The 18941-nt window shown below is 41.0% G+C and overlaps 1 long non-coding RNA gene across 3 annotated transcripts in view; it reads left to right on the plus strand.

The window, feature by feature from the left end:
• Positions 1 to 10120: 10120 nt before the first annotated feature.
• LOC137541388 (uncharacterized) overlaps positions 10121 to 18941 on the plus strand; it is a 145807-nt gene continuing 136986 nt past the window's right edge. For all 3 annotated transcript variants that reach the window (XR_011025145.1, XR_011025146.1, XR_011025144.1), the window contains exon 1: positions 10121 to 10348. This is a non-coding gene — a long non-coding RNA (uncharacterized lncRNA). The remainder of the gene's footprint in view (positions 10349 to 18941) is intronic.

Consider the following 18941-nt stretch of genomic DNA (forward strand, 5'->3'; position numbering starts at 1 on the left):
CTTCCGGATTCTCGGTGCGTATATATACGCCCCTGAATCCTGAAGTGTATACCATGGGGCCGTTCCATGTCAGTTCACGGAGGGTGTCTCCGCGAACACCCTGCGAGCCGATCGGCGGCTCGCAGGGTAAATGTAAACACACGGGGAAGACCTTCCCCGGTGTTTACATGTATACGGCGCTGCTGCGCAGCAGCGCTGTAGAGGAGATCGGTGATCCCCGGCCTCTGTTTGGCCGGGGATCGCCGGCATCTGATAGGCTAAAGCCTATCCCATCAGGCGCAGGACGGAAATCTGTCCTGCGCCGCTCACAGGGGGAGGGAGAGGGAGGGAAGGGGAAGGAGGCCAGGAAGCGCTGCGGAGGGGGGCTTTGAAGAGCCCCCCCGCAAGCGCAAGCAGCCGGCGGCAATCAGACCCCCCCAGCAGGACATCCCCCTAGTGGGGAAAAAAGGGGGGAAGTCTGATCGGCCTGGCTGCTATCTGATCTGTGCTGTGGGCTGGAGAGCCCACGCAGCACAGATCAGCACACAATTTCATGGTATGGAAGTGGTTAAAAACAATAAAAGGCTTGAACTACTTCAGTTGTGTGTAATTAATCTAAAATGTATGAAAGTCTAATGTTTATCAGTACAATACAGAAAATAACGAACTTTATCACAGTGTGTGTGAGAGTGTGTATGTGAGAGTGTGTGTGTGAGAGTGTGTGTGTGAGAGTGTGTGTGAGAGAGTGTGTGTGAGAGAGTGTGAGAGAGTGTGAGAGAGTGTGTGAGAGTGTGAGAGAGTGTGTGAGAGTGTGAGAGAGTGTGAGTGAGTGTGAGAGAGTGAGTGAGTGTGTGAGAGTGAGTGTGTGTGTGAGTGTGAGAGTGAGAGTGTGAGAGTGAGAGTGTGAGTGTGAGAGTGTGAGTGTGAGAGTGTGAGAGTGAGAGTGTGTGTGTGAGAGTGTGTGTGTGAGAGTGTGTGTGTGAGAGTGTGAGTGTGAGTGTGAGTGTGAGTGTGAGTGTGAGTGTGAGTGTGTGTGTGTGTGTGTGTGTGTGTGTGTGTGTGTGTGTGTGTGTGTGTGTCACGCAAAAACACCTTGACTGGTTTTAACAAAAAACTTGGCATACAGATCCCTTACTACCTGGGATGATATGTTCTCGGGTCATGTCAATGGAAAAAATGTGAAAGACTGCCATTCTCACTGTAATCAAGCCAATACTTGGCACAGTTGGTCACTTGGTATTCAACCACATTTTAGTACAGGAAAAAAATCCATATGGGCTAGTACAAATTGTAATGAAAATATGTCTGGAAGACAAGACAAGCATGCTCAGTAGAAATGTTTCACTATCTCTGCATTATATTTGTGTATCACTTCACAAGAACATACTTGTATATCTTGTATATTTGTGATCCATATATATCCATACGATACATAGTAGCCGGACCCCTGGTGCCACTTACAGACCTCTGCTCTCCCACTTGCTGACCTACATATTAGCTGAACTCCAGCACCAATGTTATACAGTCACTGCCACCATAACTGCAATTTACATTGACAGGTCAAAGGGTCTGGCTATGGGCACAAATGACTTGATTCAGTATAGAATAGGTGTTGTTATGGCTATACTTGTTCTGAGTGGAGGGAGTCATGGTAGCTGCGCTAGAATGGGAAGATCATTGTGGCTACACTTGTTATATGACCCCCTCCCCCCACCCATCAAGGAAAAGTGGTTCTAAGTGCCATGGGGGAGGGGTTAAATAAAGTTTTGCTGGGAGGCATGGTTTGTAGCTACATATGGCCCCTGAGGAGCAACTTATTAAATCTTTTGTCCTTCTTTAAGTCTTGTGCCTTTCAGTTTAGTTTAGTGCCCCTTACTGTACTGTAGTTTAATAGAATTAGAAAGATGTAAATGTTGTCGAACTGTTCTATGGTCTCGAGGATAAAACTGAACAATATTATTACGTTGACTTTGCGGTGAACTATGATGCATCCTTTATGTGATTTTAGTGCAAGTGTCATTCCAACTGAATCGGGTGCTGCTGAAGCTGGCAGAGTGTGTATGTGGCATCCATGCATGCAAAATCTTGGCAAAAAAGAGCCCACACTCTAGGAACAATTTGAAGCAGGTAACTCAATAAGCTGACATGTTAACAATTGGGATTATCTCTGTTTTTTTATTTTTTTTTATTTCTTATTCATATATTATCCCCACCACCGTTGGATTTGACTGTACTCAAAGAATAGTACACAACAGGCCTCTGGAGTTTTAGACAAACATTAAGTTAAGCTTGGAATAAATGCAATTTTACTCAATTACTGCCACAGAGCACTTAGCTGGGACACAGAAACTGTGACTGGAATAGCCATTCTCTTGAAACACTGCTTTGCATCAGGCAGCACTAAGCAATTAAATAAAGTTCCTGAAGGGCAAAAGCAACAAACAATAAACAGGCATCCTAAAAATTCTGGATAAAATGTTTCAAGGCACACACCACCCAGACACAAACAGTTTACTTTACTCCTGAGCTCCGAGCTGGGCTACATGCATATGTGACTGGCTTTATTGTTTTTAATGGTGGGGGATTCTGTTTGTTTTACTGCACAATTCACTTTTTATCCCCTGATGAAGCTCTAGTGTTGAGTGAAACACGTTAGGTTAAGTTGTGTCTACCACTTGCACTCACTTTTGTCTGTCCGCTAGACTAGAACATTCACTCTCTAATTGATAATCAGCAGTAGGTAAGGTGTGAATTGTGATTTGTTTGAACCTTAAGAACAACTCTCTTTTGAATTGCCATGTTTAAATATAGTACCATCAACTTGTTTTTCAGATAGGAGGGACGCACCTGGCACGCACCCCATTTTTGTCTTGTCCATGTGCATTGTATGTTCGTTGTCTGTCTCTACATGATCAGTTTACTGACATTGACATATATGTTTTAATGCATCTCTAATAAAGGTAACATTTTAGGTACTCTAGACCTGTAATAAATATTTACTATGGGCAACAACGCTACACCTTTTTTCGGCACCATATCATAGAACGTGTACTTGACACATCACAGCAACAGCACAGGAGATAGAACTGCTTAGACGTCGTCCAAAGTTAAGGTGTTTATTCAGTAAACAGACATACAAATGTGATCAGCAGCTTATCTTCAAATTCAGGGGCTTCGAATTCAAACATATCATACTTAAATTCTAACAAGGCCCAGGGTCCCTACTCCCTACCCTTGTGGAAAATATGCTATATACAGTATTTCTTTTCCGGTTCCGTCACTTCAGAATGGACCACGCGGTCACAAACATTTTATCTAAATTCTGAGCAGCTTTGCATATGTGGTGGTATGGGTACCCATGAGAACTTTATTAGCTATAACGCAACTGCTTGACCCTTGAACCATGGTCAATAGGTTTAGAATAACCAATACTAGGGGTTTTCCTATGTTCCAGACCCACCAGCATAAAAGAGTCTCCCAGAAGACATTGGCCTCAATTCACTAACCTTAACGCCTGTCTTTAATAACTCTTCTGAGCTGTTTTACAGTTATCACCATGGTGATATAATTGTGATAACTGTAAAACAGCTCAGAAGAGTTATTAAAGACAGGCGTTAAGGTTAGTGAATTGAGGCCATTGTGACAATTTGTGTTGGAGTATTATAAGGAACACCAAAACCTGCTCATGGTAATTTATTAAACCCAGCAGGCGAGCATGACTTCATTATACATGGCAAGTCCGTGGCTTATCGCGTGGCTACAAATGATAGCTGAATATTAGGGCCATATGCAATTTATGTTTTCTCCTAAGTTTTTTCCTAGGTGATATTTTCACACCTTATCAATTAAATGCCTTTTAAGTCACAAACAAGCAAGAAAATACTCAGAATAATTTTTATAGTACTTTCTCACCTACTTTTTCAGTTGCATAGTGCTAAAAAGTTATTTGAAACAGAAGATGAATAAGTATCTCCTATCAGTTGGGTAGCGATAGATAATGCGGCAACATAGCAAAACTTTAATTTGGCCCTCAGATGTATCCACTCTTAAGCAATGCCACCTGCACCTAACCTATGGCTATGAGTTTATTGGGCAATTTATAATCTCATGTGATCTTCACTGCATGTAGTGCACAGACACTGAGACAAAGTCATAGGGTTGAGAAACACAAGAAACACCCTACACCCGTCTCCTAAGAGAACATGTAGGAAAAAAGTGAATTGCATATGGGCCTTGGTCTACCAGAATGCTCTTGGAGAATTCTGCTTATCCAATCAGCCTATACTGGGTTACATATGCTGGGGGACAGGGTTACATACCAATATACAACTATACATAGAAACAGGAAGTGTTTCCGATGCTGAATCATTCGTGTAAAAGTGGGTATCCTGCATGCGTACATGTATTAAAGGTGCCAGTGGCCTAGCAATAGGGTGTGCAGAGGTAGCAACCGCATCGGGGCCCTTGGGCTAGAGGGGCCCGTGGGGCCCACCCTCAACCACAGTATTAAGCTCTTTATTGGTCCTGTGCTGATAAAATTCACTTCTATAGATCAATTGTTATGGATAGCGTGCTTGAGGGGGCCCCAATGCAAAACTTGCTCTGGGGACCATAGCTCCTTAGCTACGCCACTGAAAGGTGCCTACATAAAAGGGCGTCAAATATTGCTGCTAGTAGAATACTGTTAAAGTATCCGATATTCTATTACTTAATTCTGATAGTAAAATATCTAATATTTTCCAATATTTTACCATCACCTAACCTAACACTACTCTCACACAAATCCCTTCCTCAACCAACGCCTGATCCTTAACTCTTCCTCTACCAATGTCTGACCCTTAATTCTTCCTCTACCAATACCTGACCCTTAATCCCTCCGGTGAAGCCTAAGCCTTTACTCTTCCCTAGTGGTGCCTAACCTTAAACCCCCCCCCCCACGCACACACACACACACACACACCCTTTGTTGCCCTACCGTTAACCTTACTGCCACAAAGCTGCAATTTGTGCCATTATAGGGAAATTTAGGCACACGGCGGCTTCCATTATGTGATTTTTTTCGTGTATTGAGACTTCCTATTGCCGTTATATGAATTTCTCTATGCATTTTGTATTGAGAATTCCTATTACAGCTAAAAAAATATTGTGCACACTTATTATACTGTCGGCATCACAAAAGCCACCAGTAACATTGTGTTCTATGTGGTGCCCTTTTTAACGGCTTGCTGTATGCGCCCTTTTTATCTGCTTCATTCTGCATCATTTACTACATTCTACTATATGAATGTCACTATAGTGCCTCTTTAAAGGACCACTATTGCGAAAATTGCAAAATGTTAAATACATGTGAACACATAAAAATAAGAAGTACATTTCTTCCAAAGCAAAATGAGCCATAAATGACTTTTCTCCTATGTTGCTGTCACTTACAGTAGGTAGTAAAAATCTGACAGAACCGACAGGTTTTGGACTAGCTTATCTCCTTATGGGGGATTCTCAGGGTTTCCTTTATTTTCTAAAGCACTTCGTGATTGTCAGTTGCTCCGTCCAACTGCCAAAAAGTGTGCAGCTGGTTAGCATCTTTGTATAGATCCTTTTCAGGGAGTGTCTTTCTAAAGAATAAAGGCCATGCGGAGAATCCCCCATGAAGAGATTAACTAGTCCAAAGCCGGTTCTGTCAGATTTCTACTCACTACTGTAAGTGACAGCTGAATAGAAGAAAATTCATTATGGCTCATTTTACTCTGTAAGAAACGTACTTCTTATTTGTATGTGTATTTTAAGTTTTGCAATTTTTCGTGATAGTGGTCCTTTAAGACACCTACTTTCCACAGGGCAAGGTAATTTTTTTCCAGCAATGTTCACAGCCAATCAATTAAAGCCTTGAATAGCCTGGACCTGGCTACTATGCTACTGACTAACACTCACAGGCAGGGCTGGGATGAGGCAGAGGCGAGAGAGGCTCCAGCCTCAGGGCACAGTGTAGGAGGGGGCGCATAACTCACTCAGCTATCATTCACCTATTGTGTTTGAAGCAGAGAGAAATAAGAAAAGGGGATGCATGGCAGTGACTGCCATGTATTAAGGTGTGTGTGTGTGGGGGGCGGGGAGCACCTCTTAGTCTAATAGCAATCAGTGTGTGACAGCTGGAGTGGGAGGGGTGGAGGGGCACACTTTGGTGTCTCAGCCTTGGGTGCTGGAGGACCTTGTCCCAGCTGAGCTCACAGGTGGGTGTACTTTAAGTTTTCCTGAAATTTCAGCTTGAAGTGTCTGACTTTTATAATGACTTGAGTGTAGCATTAAGAATGCTGTTATTATATCCTGCAAATATCAAGTTATTTTCAAGTTGAGAGCATGTCTGCGTTTATTCCTTGATGAAAAAAATCTCATATCCATCCATTTGGAAGACAAGTGCATGTTCTTTTCATTCGATGGACAGAGATGAAAGATATGGCAGTCACCACAATTCACAAAAACAATATTGATTTTCCACTCAATGCGAAGAAAATAGTAACCAGCTTTTCTCTGCTTGGAAAGTTACATTCAGACGATCTCAAGATCAATCATGTCTAAAGATCATCAGCTAACTGACTGTTCAGCTCACTTATTATCAGAACGATGAGCTCTCTTCTAGAGGAATTGTATTACATTCTCTGTTCTAACTTCTTATGTATTAAAATTCTTCATTGTTATTCGGAGAAACTTGGACCAGAATAGCTTAGCCACTTTTTTACTTCTAGCTTGTCTACATGGCTGCAGAATGTAAATTATTATTATCAGTAGTAGAAGTACAGTAGAATCCCTTTATAGTAAACGCCAAGAGACCAGGAAAAGTAGTTTACTATAAAAGAAGTATACTATTTCAGAATTGGTCATACATTGTATATTTATACAGATGCATTTTCTGGGAGCGGAGAACTAAGTTAACTATAGCCAGAGGTTTACTATATTAGGGGGAAGGAGGAGGAGGAGGAGTTTAGAAAGTGCCAAGAGACCAGGAAAAGGAGGAGGAGGAGGAGGAGTAGTTTAGAAAGTGCCAACATATTCCGTGGCCCTGTATAGTGTAAGAAACAAACATGGGATACATAATATTACAGAATATGGTATACGTAAAATATAGACACTGGCACATAATACCGAATTGGTAGACATATAGTAATTACAGTGGCAAATGTAAAATTATGAATATAATTTATTAAAAAATTCCTGCCCTTACAAGCTTACAATCTAAAGTAATAGGGAGAAAACAAGAGGTGGGGTAGTATCCAAGATGAATACCTAAAGGTATTGTGGTTTTAGGTTATATTTATAGCGGAGTGCAATTTGGCCAGAGGTCAAAGAGGAATGGCCTAAGTTAGACCGTATACTTGTCAGAAAAAGTGTGTTTTGAGGGAGCACTTAAAGGACAACTGAAGCGAGAGGGATATAGAGGCTGCCATATTTATTTCCTTTTAAACAATACCAGTTGCCTGGCTGTACTGCTGATCCTCTGCCTCGAATACTTTTAGCCAGTGACCCTGAACAAGCGTACAGCAGATCAGGTGTTTCTGACATTATTGTCAGATCTGACAGATTAGCTGCATGCTTGTTTCTGATGTTATTCAGGACACCGCTGCAGCCAAATAGACCTGCAGGGCTCCCGGGCAACTGGTATTGTTTAAAAGGAAATAAATATGGCAGCCTGCGTATACCTCTTACTTCAGTTCCCCTTTAAAGATTTCAAAGGTTGGAGGGTGACGGATGTGTTGTGGAAGGGGAGAAAACATGTATACGTGAGTGGGAGGAGGTTATTCAATCTAGAGGACAAAAGAAGGGCATGTGCAGATCTGAGATTGCCGATAAGGTGGTATCTGGAAACTATTGAGGAGATTTACAGAGGAAAAAAATTGTGGAGAGCTTTGTAGGTTATGATTAAGCGTTTGAAATGGATCCAGTGGTTATTTGGCAGCCAAGCAAGAGCTTGACAGAGAGAAGTCATGTGATCTCCTATATTGAATGCATTGTTTTGGACATGCGAAGTGCTGGTATCTGCACAATTGTATAACACTTGATTTTAAACAGGGCCGCAATTGAAATATGAATAATTGATGCAAGCAATAAACTCCCTTACCTAGCATATCTTCACCATAAATCTATCTAACCCTGAAAAAATGATGTTAATTGGCTTCAAATCTATCTAAAGCTCAACACACACCATACAATCTTGGTTGTACAGATTTACCACATCTATGTAGTATAAGGGCCAACAGATTAAAACTACCCTGAGTGATTGATTGGATAAGCTCTTATACTACATGAAAGTGGTAAGATTGAACAACCAAGATTGTATGGTGTGTGTTGAGCCTAATGGTGGCCATACATGGTACAATTTTTTTCATCCAATCTTGCTATTTCTATGTAGTATAAGGGTAAATTAAGTGCATATACTGAAAGGATAATTTAGGCAGTTCCCTTATACTACAGAGAATTGGTAAGATTGGATGAAAAAATTGTACCATGTATGTCCACCATAATGGTGCCCATACATGCTACAATTTTTTTCATCCAATCTTACCATTTCTATGTAATATAAGGTAACTGCCTAAATTTTACTTTCAGTATATTTACTTAATTTACCCTTATACTACATAGAAATGGTAAGATTGGATGAAAAAATAAATTGTACCATGTATGTCCACCATAAAGGTGCCCACTAATGATACAATCTTGATTGAACAATCTTGCCACTTCTATGTAATATGAATGACTATCTACCAGTACAGTATAGTATAGCATTCAAAGCATATTCTCACAGTTTGCCATTCTACTACTTCAATTTGGTAAAACTGTACAATCATTAATGGTCATCTTAAATGTGGCCACACACAATACAATGTTTTATATTTCTGTATAAATCAAGAAGTATAATCACTTTTTCTGAGTGATTGTAACATTGGAGAAATCTGACCAATGTATAAAACGTGTTCAATCCTTCTCCAATTCTGAAAAAAAAATGATTGGAAACGTTTACATTTTGGAATTGCTTATTTTTTACGATATTCATTTATAGATTATCTAGTCAGTGTTTGCCCTTTGTAAAATACTTCCTTTCCGATTTACATTCTTAAATGTATCAATGGCGGTGACATCTTCAGTTCTGCTAGGTGATCTGTGCGGAATGTTTTTTTATTGAGCGTTCGATCCATAGAGGGAGATATTGCTTGCTTGGTAGTTGAAAAAAAATGTTATTTCCCACAATGCAATGAGGTTCACAGACAGCAAACTGTCAGGGCCATGGTCATGACATCACACTGTGGGAAGGGTCTCACCACAATATCAGATTTATCATCGGAAAGGGGGTATTCGCTATTGACTGAGATATAGTTCAACCCTGGGATAAAGTTCTCCTTTAAGTAAGATTTAGTCCAAAAATCACTAAAATCAATAGTTGGGAACTTGGTTCTTACCTTTTATGTGAAAGCTGCTTTTATTTGATCTGTTAAAAACAAACAAAAAAATGAAAATGATGTAGCTCAGAGAGTTACTGCATCTACAAAAAAAATCATAGACAAGAGGAATGATTCAGGTTTACTCTCTTAAATCTTTTCAAATATTAAGTTGGGTAAAAGTGCTAAAATAAATGGAAAGCTAAACAAGATGATTTGGGAATTCATTTTGGTGCCCAGTATGAGAGCTCCAGCTTTGTCATAAATAAACATTGAACATTTGTATTACAAGGTCCTATATTCACATCTGCTGCTCCTGGCAAACCAGCTACCGTGTCTCCGAAAGCGATGAATGCTGAAATGTGAATATCTGCACTAGGGCGGAGACTGATTCAGCCATGTGTAAATAATTGGGGTGCCAAATTAGTCAGATTAAGGAAAGAATGTTATTACTCTTCACAATGTGTTATCTCCACAACACACTAAAGAGGTACAGTTAACGAGGAACTGTAACCAAGGATTGAACTTCATCCCAATCAGTAGCTGATACCCCCTTTTCCATGAGAAATCTTTATTTTTTCTCGAATGGATCTGTATGGCGGATATTATTGTGAAACCCCTCCCACCGTGTGATGTCAGGACATACTGTAGGTCCTGGCAGTTTCCTGTCTGTGAACCTTGTTGCATTGTGGGAAATAACAGCTGTTTCCAACTGCCAAGAAACCAGTATCTCCCTCTGTGCATATGTGTTCCACAGCCCAGCAAACGTCCTATGATGCTCGCCCCTCCTTTCTCGGAAGCCACCACCTGGAACGTAGCACATGTTCCAGGATTGTGAATGGACATGCCAGCAGCCATCTTTTACTTATGGGCTATACAGGGAGCAGGGTTGATGCTGAGGACGATCCACCAACATATAAGAGCATATTATAGCACCTTACCAGGTATGACCTAAAATATGGGGTGTGACTCCTGCCTAGAGTGACTATTTTTTTTGTTGGTTCAACCCGGGGGGGGGGGGGGCTGAAAATCGGAGGGATGCGCCGAAAAATGGTTGTGGCCATGACATTGTATGGGCGGAGCTAACATAATGATGTAACAGTGAGGCATAAGAAAGCAGCGTTTACGCTGTGATGTGGTCAGACGAGGTTTCCCATCATGGGTGTGCAGAAACTGTGTGATGCTATTTAATAGTATACCGTAACCCCAAAGCAGCAAACATAGCCAACTATGACCATTAAATAATAAATGCCGCAACAGTTACCCCAGACACCAGAAAATAAACGCAATGTGGGCAAAATTTCAGCACAAAATAAACGCAATGGGCAACAAGTCAGCACAAAATAAACGCATTGTGGGCAACAAGTCAGCACAAAATAAACGCATTGTGGGCAACATGTCAGCACAAAATAAACGCAATGGGCAACATGTCAGCACAAAATAAACGCATTGCGGGCACAAAATAAATGCACTGTGGGCAAAAATGTCAGCACAAAATAAATGAACCGTGGGCAACGTCAGTACAAAATAAATGCAATGTGGGCAACATGTCAGTACAAAATAAACGCACTGTGGGCAACGTCAGTACAAAATAAATGCACTGAGGGCAAACATGTCAGCACAAAATAAATGCACTGCAGGCAAACATGTCAGCACAAAATAAACGCAGTGTGGGCAACATGTCAGCACAAAATAAGCGCACTGTGGGCAACATGTCAGCACAAAATAAACGCACTGCGGGCAACATGTCAGCACAAAATAAGCGCACTGCGGGCAAACATTTCACCAGAAAATAAACGCAATGGGGGCACAGTTCACCTTGAAAAACAAGCATTTACTCACCTGGCAGAAGTCTCCTCTGGCGCACTGCTCCTGGGACCGTCTTGTTCCTCCTGCAGTGCCCCGCACTCAGAGTGCAGGGCTACGGCAAAATGGCGCCCGAAGCCCTGTACTGGAGACACAAATAGTCTCCAGTACAGGGCTTCGGCAGCCATCTTGCTGTAGCCCTGCTCGCCTGCCGGTGTCGGAACAGACACCGGAAGACTAAGGAGGCTGGAGCGGGGCTGCGGGCAATGAACCAGTTCATGCAATACAGTGACCAGAGTCCCGAGGCCGGGACGTCCCGCTGCTAAAAGTGGGACGTTTCCCGGGACCTCATGCAGCCTGGGACAGCGGACCCCGAATCCGGGACGCGTCCCGGGCAATCCGGGATGTCTGGTCATGCTACCACTGCCTTAGTATCCACCCTTCCTCATAATCACCCAGCAGTATATATTCTGCACGCCGAACTCTGCGTCCTCAGCTCTGACTTGGGCTTTATTACTATGGAGGGCAATTTGTAAATTTGTATATTGGTGGAATGTGTATGTTGTATATCACTGTGTATATATGTATAGCACCTTCTGAAGAAGCAGTTTAGGTGAAATGTGATCATATTAAGGTTTATGTACAGCACATTTGCACGTTTTGTAGAACCCTTTTATTGCCTCCTTTTGTTACCCTCGGAAGTTTATGGGGTCAGTACGCTGAATTGTCTGCCAAAAGTATCTGATTTTGGTCTGTGGAGCAGACACACTCTAACCCTGAAAACTTTAAGTGAATATTTCAACCCACGTGTGGGGTAGCTACACCACACTTGTTGCAATAATACAAGTGGAGGGGGATGAGCCAGGACCCCCATAGGTCAAATTACGGGTTGTAGTCCCTATATAGGGCACGCACAGGAGACGTATCACTACGAGTGGCGTCTGTTCTATAGATTGATCTGTTTTTAATAATAAAGTGCATTTGACTTTATATGTACCTACAGGGCATGTACAGTACTGGAGGGGAAAAGATCACAAAGACAAACGAGAGCCCAAATGGTGCAGTATGTCACGAGTAATGATTGTTAAATTGCTTCTAAAAAGGGGTAATCACAAAGGTGGGTTGCACAGCAGGGCAACCGACCACTTCAGGCATGTGGAGTGTATTATACCTGACTCCACTCAGGTCTGCCAGCGGTCCTGGACTCGGTCGCTCTCTTAGCAAAATAATCTGTGCACCTAAAGTAGGTGCACAAGTCCCCCCTCCTAGTTAGGTGGGGGGAGTGGGATACAGGAAGGTGAAGAGGCGCCCAGAATATATAAAACTTTAAAACCAATAAAAATAAAAAAGATTGAGGTGGCTTACCTCATAGATGACAAACTCACTTTAAGTAGGGAAGTTTAATAGATTGTTAAGCACAGGCAATGCGTTTCGTGGGACCAAGCCCACTTCCTCAGGCAAAATAAAAGTGCCAAAGTAGTCTATATGCCGCACTCAGAGCGCACTTTTATTTTGCCTGAGGAAGTGGGCATGGTCCTATGAAATGCGTTGCCTGTGCTTAACAATCTATTGAACTTCCTTATCTAAAGTGAGTTTGTCGTCTATGAGGTAAACCACCTTAATCTTTTATTTTTATTGGTTTTAAAGTGTTTTATATATTCTGGGCGCCTCTTCTCCTTGCTGTACCTACAGGGCATAGTGTTTGTAGATGTAAACAGAAGGAAGGGCATGCTTCACATTCTCTTCCTTCGCAGTAAATTTCCTGGAATTAGTAAGTAGATAATCTCAACCAAAAGAGGTGACATTTGGCAGTTCTTTTAAAGAGACACTGAAGCCAACAAAAAAAAACTATGATATAATTAATTGGTTGTGTAGTACGGATAATTACTAGATTAGTAGCAAAGAAAATATTCTAATATTTTTATTTTCAGTTTTTTATAACATTGCATCATTCTCTAATATTTGCAGGTTTACACAATAACGAGCATTCCAAATGATTTTACAGAGCAGGCCAGTGAACTTTTGACCTGTCCTCTGAAGAGAAAAAGAAATTACAATGACTAACAGGTGAGATAAACTGCAGAAGACAGAGCTCTCTGCGACTTAGAAAGTCGTGGAGCTCAATGGCTCTTTTGCATGGATAACAACTGGAGTTTCTTAACTCTTCCTGTACTGGATTTATGTCTCTGCTCCTAATGTTTTATTACTTCGCTGTACTAAACATACAAATCATATATATATATATATATATATATATATATATATATATATATATATATATAGCTTCAGTGTCTCTTTAAATCCAGTCATCGATCGGGAATAAGGGGTCATTCAAAAATTTTCTCTTAAGTTTCCACAGCCGGTCATCCCTCATTCATTTTTCACCCACCCCCTCCTCCCATAGAATAGAACGTAATGCTTAATCCTGGGAGCCTAGCTGCAGGTCTGTTTGGGTACCAAGTTTAAAACTGTAAGCCAACACAATCTCTAACAATAATTTCAGTTAACAAAAATTATAGCATGTTCAAGGTTGTAGTATTTTTTGGTAATCCTCTAGCATATTTGATAAGAGAAAGCCTACACTTGTTTGACAAGTAATATAAGCAATATAACTTTGTTCAGGGCCAGTCAGTACAACATTTAGGCCACATTACCTTTGAAAGAACAGAGAAGTTTTATCTACAAGGACCAGAAAAATCGCTGCATAAGCACTGGTAGTAGGCCTCAGTCCTAAAACATGGTAGATCAGCTCACTCATGCTCAGTCTTTAAAGGAAAACTGAAGTGAGAGGGATATGGAGGCTGCCATATTTAATTATTTTTAAACAATACCAGTTGCCCGGCAGCCCTGCTGATCTACAGGTCCTTCTCAAAAAATTAGCATATTGTTATAAAGTTCTTTATTTTCTGTAATGTACTGATAAACATTAGACTTCTTTATTTTCTGTAATGTACTGATAAACATTAGACTTTCATATATTTTAGATTTATTTCTGGCAGCACTACAGGACAATTACTTGACTCAAATGGTAACTGAACCAACTAGGGGGAATGCGTTACTGGATCTGATCATTTCTAATAGACCAGATAATGTATCAAATGTGCAGATTCAAGAACATTTGGGAAATAGTGATCACAACATGATAACGTTTGAGCTGGTGACTGATAGGCCAAGGGGCAGCGGGACCACTAAAACTATGAACTTTAGAAAAGCAAAGTTCACTCAAATTAGGCAGGCACTAAGTTTGGTGAACTGGGATAATGTACTACAAGGGGAAGACACTGAAGGGAAATGGCAAGCTTTTAAACTTATACTCAATCAATACTGTAGTATGTATATCCCATATGGAAACAAAATGTCTAGGAATAAAAAAAGGCCTCTATGGATGAATAGAAAGGTTAAAGATAAAATGAAGAGGAAAAAGAATGCCTATAAGGTCTTAAAACAGGAGGGGACCGAGGCTGCACTAAGCAATTATAAGGAGTGCAATAAAAATTGTAAAAAAGAAATTAGGCAGGCAAAGATTGAAGCTGAAAAACAAATCGCTAAGGATATCAAATCTAACCCAAAAAAGTTTTACAAGTACATTAACTCTAAAAAAAGAAAGGTTGACTGTATAGGACTCCTAAAGGATGAGGATGGGAACTCAATGGTGGATGACCAAGGTAAGGCAGAGTTATTAAATGCTTTCTTTGCTTCTGTCTTCACAAAAGAAACAGCACTGTTGCAAACTACAGAGGCGGAAGAGTCTCAATCTTCTAACTGTAATATTAAATACTTAACGCAGGAAGAAGTGAAGGCAAGACTAAATAAATTAAAAATAGACAAGGCACCTGGCCCGGATGGCATGCATCCTCAGGTCCTAAGGGAATTAAGTTCAGTTATAGATAAACCCCTTTATCTTATCTTTTGTGACTCTCTTGCAACTGGCAGAGTCCCAGTGGATTGGCGTACAGCCCACGTTTTCCCATTATTTAAGAAGGGCAAAAAATCTGATCCAGGAAATTATAGACCTGTAAGTTTAACATCAGTTGTATGCAAACTATTTGAGGGGTTACTAAGAGATACTATACATGACTTCATAGTAGAAAATAATCTTATTTCTCAGCATCAACATGGGTTTACTAAAGACAGGTCCTGTTTGACTAACATGCTCAGCTTTTATGAGGTAGTGAATGCTAATATGGATATTGGGAATCCTGTAGATGTGATATACTTGGACTTTGCAAAGGCCTTCGACACTGTTCCCCACAAAAGTCTGGTGCAAAAGTTGAGGATTCAAGGACTGGGGAAGAGTCTGTGTTCATGGATAGGGAACTGGCTAATGGACAGAAAACAAAGAGTTGTGGTCAATGGATCATACTCAAAATGGGAGACTGTTAGCAGTGGGGTCCCACAGGGGTCTGTTCTGGGTCCAGTGCTCTTCAATTTATTTATTAATGACCTAGTAGATGCAGTAGTGAGCAATGTTGCTATTTTTGCAGATGATACAAAATTGTGCAGAATCATTAACTCTCAGGAAGATAGTGTCATATTGCAACAGGATCTGGATAGGATGGCTATATGGGCACATACATGGCAGATGAAATTCAATGTTGACAAATGTAAGGTCATGCATTTTGGACGTACTAATGGTCTAGCACCATACAAAATAAATGGGATACAGTTGGGGACATCAAACTTGGAGAAGGACTTAGGAGTACTCATTGACAACAAGTTAAATAATCGTACTCAATGCCAAGCAGCTGCAGCTAAAGCTAACAAAATTTTGGGATGCATTAAAAGGGAAATAAAAACTCGAGATGCTAGCATAATATTGCCCCTGTTTAACTCTCTAGTAAGGCCACATCTGGAATATGGAATTCAGTTCTGGGCACCACATTACAAAAAAGATATTGCAGTTTTAGAGCAGGTGCAGAGACGAGCAACAAAATTGATGCGTGGGATGGAAGGTCTCACTTATCAAGAAAGGTTAGATAAACTGGGTTTATTTAGTCTAGAGAAAATACGCCTTAGAGGGGATCTAATTAACATGTATAAATACATCAGAGGGCAATATAATACCTTGGCGGATGAGCTTTTTGTCCCTAGGCCTTCTCAAAGGACTAGAGGACATGATCTGCGCATGGAGGAAAAACGTTTTAGCCATTTATTTAGGAAAGGGTTCTTTACAGTAAGAGTGATTAAGATGTGGAATGCATTGCCACAGGAAGTCGTTATGGCAAACTCTATACCTGCATTTAAAGGGGGCTTAGATGCTTTCCTTGCGTTGAAAGACATCCATGGCTACAATTACTAGGTAATGCCTAATGATGTTGATCCAGGGATTTTATCTGATTGCCATCTGGAGTCGGGAAGGAATTTTTCCCTTTAGGGGCTAATTGGACCATGCCTTGTAAGGGTTTTTTCGCCTTCCTCTGGATCAACAGGGATATGTGAGGGAGCAGGCTGGTGTTGTACTTTATACTGGTTGAACTCGATGGACGTATGTCTTTTTTCAACCAAAATAACTATGTAACTATGTAACTATATTACACACAACTGAAGTAGTTCAAGCCTTTTATTGTTTTAATATTGATGATTATGGCATCCAGCTCATGAAAACCCAAAATTCCTATCTCAAAAAATTAGCATATTTCATCCGAGCAATAAAAGAAAAGTGTTTTTAAAACAAAAAAAGTCAACCTTCAAATAATTATGTTCAGTTATGCACTCAATACTTGGTCGGGAATCCTTTTGCAGAAACGACTGCTTCAATGCGGTGTGGCATGGAGGCAATCAGCCTGTGGCACTGCTCAGGTGTTATGGAGGCCCAGGATGCTTCGATAACGGCCTTAAGCTCATCCAGAGTGTTGGGTTTTGCGTCTCAACTTTCTCTTCACAATATCCCACAGATTCTCTATGGGGTTCAGGTCAGGAGAGTTGGCAGGCCAATTGAGCACAGTAATACCATGGTCAGTAAACCATTTACCAGTGGTTTTGGCACTGTGAGCAGGTGCCAGGTCATGCTAAAAAATGAAATCATCATCTCCATAAAGCTTTTCAGCAGATGGAAGCATGAAATGCTCCAAAATCTCCTGATAGCTAGCTGCATTGACCCTGCCCTTGATAAAACACAGTGGACCAACACCAGCAGCTGACATGGCACCCCAGATCATCACTGACTGTGGGTACTTGACACTGGACTTCAGGCATTTTGGCAGTTCCCTCTCCCCAGTCTTCTTCCAGACTCTGGCACCTTGATTTCCGAATGACATGCAAAAGTTGCTTTCATCCGAACAAAGTACTTTGGACCACTGAGCAACAGTCCAGTGCTGCTTCTCTGTAGCCCAGGTCAGGCGCTTCTGCTGTTTCTGGTTCAAAAGTGGCTTGACCTGGGGAATGCGGCACCTGCACACGCCTGTACACAGTGGCTCTGGATGTTTCTACTCCAGACTCAGTCCACTGCTTCCGCAGGTCCCCCAAGGTCTGGAATCGGTCCTTCTCCACAATCTTCCTCAGGGTCTGGTCACCTCTTCTCGTTGTGCAGCGTTTTCTGCCACACTTTTTCCTTCCCACAGACTTCCCACTGAGGTGCCTTGATACAGCACTCTGGGAACAGCCTATTTGTTCAGAAATTTCTTTCTGTGTCTTACTCTCTTGCTTGAGGGTGTCAATGATGGCCTTCTGGACAGCAGTCAGGTCGGCAGTCTTACCCATGATTGAGTAATGAACCAGGCTGGGAGTTTTTAAAAGCCTTAAGGCCCATACACACGTCGGATTTTTCCGAACAACAGGTCGTTTGAACGTCCCGTCGTTCAGTCGTCCGCACGCCAAATCGGGCGTGTGTACAGACTGTCGTTCAGGTGATAAGACCAGTCTTATCACCCGAACAACAGTCTATACACACGCCCGATTTGGCGTGCGGACGACTGAACGATGGGACGTTCAAACGACCCGTCGTTCGGAAAAATCTGACGTGTGTATGGGCCTTTAGGAATCTTTTGCAGGTGTTTAGAGTTAATTAGTTGATTCAGATGATTAGGCTAATAGCTCGTTTAGAGAACCTTTTCATGAAATGCTTATTTTTTGAGATAGGAATTTTGGGTTTTCATGAGCTGTATGCCAAAATCATCAATATTAAAACAATAAAAGGCTTGAACTACTTCAGCTGTGTGTAATGAATCTAAAATATATGAAAGTCTAATGTGTATCAGTACATTACAGAAAATAATTAACTTTATCACAATATGCTATTTTTTTAGAAGGACCTGTATATGTCTGCAGTAGTGTTTGGAATTACACACCTGAAACAAGCATGCAGCTAATCTTCTCAAATCTGACAATAATGTCAAAAACACCTGATCTGCTGAATGTGTGTTCAGGGTCTGTGGCTTAAAGCATTAGAGGCAGATGACCAGCAAAGCTGCCAAATAACTGGTATTGCTTAAAAGGGAAATAAATATGGCCACTTCCATATCCCTCTCACTTCAGTTTTCCTTTAAGAATTGGACTTTTGCATGTGTTTATTCATTTATTTTTCTTACATTAGGTGCCTGCTGTGTAGTTAAAATAAATACTCTTTTAGCCTTACTCGCAGAATAATATATTGTTGTAATATATTGTATGTTGATTTAATATATAAAAAGTAAACTGAAAAGAAGAAAATGTCTTATGTAAAGACTTAACCTCACAATTCCAAGGACTTTGGATGTAGGAAAGAGTAACTTTAAATGCGTTTATGATTTCCAT

Source organism: Hyperolius riggenbachi, chromosome 12, assembly GCF_040937935.1.
Source record: "Hyperolius riggenbachi isolate aHypRig1 chromosome 12, aHypRig1.pri, whole genome shotgun sequence".
Classification (NCBI taxonomy): Eukaryota; Metazoa; Chordata; class Amphibia; order Anura; family Hyperoliidae; genus Hyperolius; species Hyperolius riggenbachi.